At 52.7% G+C, this 2,500-nt stretch overlaps 2 non-coding genes across 2 annotated transcripts in view; both read right to left on the bottom strand.

The window, feature by feature from the left end:
• LOC123687900 overlaps positions 1-1,207 on the bottom strand; it is a 4,012-nt gene extending 2,805 nt beyond the window's left edge. The window contains exon 1 of the ribosomal RNA XR_006749605.1: positions 1-1,207. This exon is cut by the window's left edge and continues 2,805 nt beyond it. This is a non-coding gene — a ribosomal RNA (large subunit ribosomal RNA).
• A 507-nt stretch (positions 1,208-1,714) lies between these two features.
• Positions 1,715-1,869, bottom strand: LOC123687025. Its single transcript, XR_006748773.1, has one exon. It is a non-coding gene; the product is annotated as a 5.8S ribosomal RNA (ribosomal RNA).
• Between the last annotated feature and the right edge of the window lie 631 nt (positions 1,870-2,500).

Below are 2,500 nucleotides of genomic sequence, written 5' to 3'. Positions count from 1 at the left end.
GGAACCAGCTACTAGATGGTTCGATTAGTCTTTCGCCCCTATACCCAGTTCCGACGATCGATTTGCACGTCAGAATCGCTACGGACCTCCATCAGGGTTTCCCCTGACTTCGTCCTGACCAGGCATAGTTCACCATCTTTCGGGTCCCAGCGTGTACGCTCTTGGTGCGCCTCCTCTCGCAATGAGAATGAGGCGCCCCGGGAATGCGGGTCAGTCATGGAGACCGACCATCTTCCCTTAGTTCACATAAAGTGAACCGTTACTTTCATTGCGCCTTTAGGTTTAGTGATTCCCAATGACTCGCGCACACGCTAGACTCCTTGGTCCGTGTTTCAAGACGGGTCCTGAAAGTACCCAAAGCAATAGCGTCGCTGATCGGCGTTTCAAGAGGTCTGTCCAAGAACACCGCGGCGAACAGTCGCAAACGGACGGAATCGGCACTAGGTCCGATCGCCATCACAATTCACATACTTGCCACGGGCCGGACGCGAACTAAGTCGCGGCCTCCCGCCATCAGTAAACCGTCGAGCGAGCTGTTCGGAAACCCAGTGTCCGTAAACATCGGAAAATCCGAGCTCACGGGCTACACTCGAGACCGTAGAACAGCACCCAACGGATCGCGACGACCTACTAGGGGAGAAGTGCACGCGTCCGAAGCCGGAGATGAACCGAAGGGAACAGCCAACGCGAACGTCGCCGTTTCCACAGTCAGTAAATCCCAACAACAGGCGCGAATGAATCTCCCCATTCGACCTTTCGGGTTTCTCAGGTTTACCCCTGAACGGTTTCACGTACTCTTGAACTCTCTCTTCAAAGTTCTTTTCAACTTTCCCTCACGGTACTTGTTCGCTATCGGTCTCGTGGTTATATTTAGCCTTAGATGGAGTTTACCACCCACTTAGGGCTGCACTCTCAAGCAACCCGACTCTAAGAAGAGATCCTCTAGCAAGCCGCAGCGGTCGCTACGGGCCTGGCACCCTCTATGGGCGATGGCCCCATTCAAGATGGACTTGAACGCGCCGCGAACTCGCCAGATAATGGATCCTTCCAAACACCACATCTCCCGGCGACCGGTTACGATCGCGGGATTCAGTGCTGGGCTAATCCCTGTTCGCTCGCCGCTACTAAGGGAATCCTAGTTAGTTTCTTTTCCTCCGCTTAATAATATGCTTAAATTCAGCGGGTAGTCTCACCTGTCCTGAGGTCGTATGTTCAAATCATCGAAACGTTCCGAAACTAACCTTTGGCGGCTCATAAAATCACGTACCTTACGCGAGGGAGTTAGCCTACTCAAAGGCGTCTATTATCTCCTGCTCCGTATGGCGGATCATGCGAATCCAAGCAAAGTGCTTCGGTGTTTCGGGGGTGCGCTCATGAAAGCTCATCCGCAACGCGCGACAACTGGCACATTAAAGCGATCGGACGTCGTTCAGATTTCTCGGACACGACGATCGCATGTCTACAGTCATGGGCGCAGATCGAGCAATACCACGACACCACAATATATGCTTTCGCAATTCAAGACGGCGCGTTACGAAAACAACTCCTCATCATTCCAACACACGAGGCGTCGAAACGACAGAACGTTGATCGTCACGCGGCAAACCGTCCAACTCGCCCAAATGACCTTCGGTACAGGATCAACGTTAGACGACCTTTACGTCGTCACTTCGTCAAGCCATAACGTCTGGCCGGGCAGTCTTTGTAATGGAACCGACCCTCAGTCAGGAGTGGTCCGAGGACAGTGTCCGAGGACCGCAATGTGCGTTCGAAATGTCGATGTTCATGTGTCCTGCAGTTCGCATGTTGACGCGCAATTAGCTGCGTTCTTCATCGACCCACGAGCCAAGTGATCCACCGTTCAGGGTAATCTTTTATGTTCGATTTCTCGGTACTAGTCGCAATGGACTTTCCCTCGAAATACGAGACGCCAACTGCGAACCTCCTCGAGAATGACATTCCAATGACTGAGACGACCCACTGAAGGGTCAATACGTCAGTCGATCGGCGCAAAATCTTCGGTTCAACTAGTTTGCGTACTAATCTAGTGACAATTATCGTAAAAAATTCGGACGGAGACAAACGTCGCAGACAATCCCGAAAGAGCATAAAAACGCTAATGTAACGGGCGTCGCACAACGTCGACGTCTTCGTCCCTGGAATAGATCGTCCTACCGAAGTCCGTAGACAACGGTAACGACTGATCGATTTCGGGCGAGAATCTTTAAAACCTGCAGCCGGCTCCTCGTTCCGTGCCAAACACGAAACTTCGCCCAGCCACGAACGCGGCAATCCAAGCGCTTCGAATCCTTATTCCGAGCACATCACGAGACTTCGCCCAACTACGAACGTCAGCATAAGCAGCCGGCTCCTCGTTCCATCAAGGAACTTCGCCCAACCACAAACGCCGACATAAGCGGCCGGCTCCTCATTTCGTGAGCATCTCTAAACATGGACCTACAACGAAGGCTGCACACACGTGCGGCCGGCTCCTCGTTTC

This window comes from Harmonia axyridis, chromosome X (genome assembly GCF_914767665.1).
Source record: "Harmonia axyridis chromosome X, icHarAxyr1.1, whole genome shotgun sequence".
Lineage (NCBI taxonomy): Eukaryota > Metazoa > Arthropoda > Insecta > Coleoptera > Coccinellidae > Harmonia > Harmonia axyridis.
The sequence above is the reverse complement of the archived record's forward strand: the minus strand, read 5'-3'. Positions and strand labels throughout refer to the sequence as shown.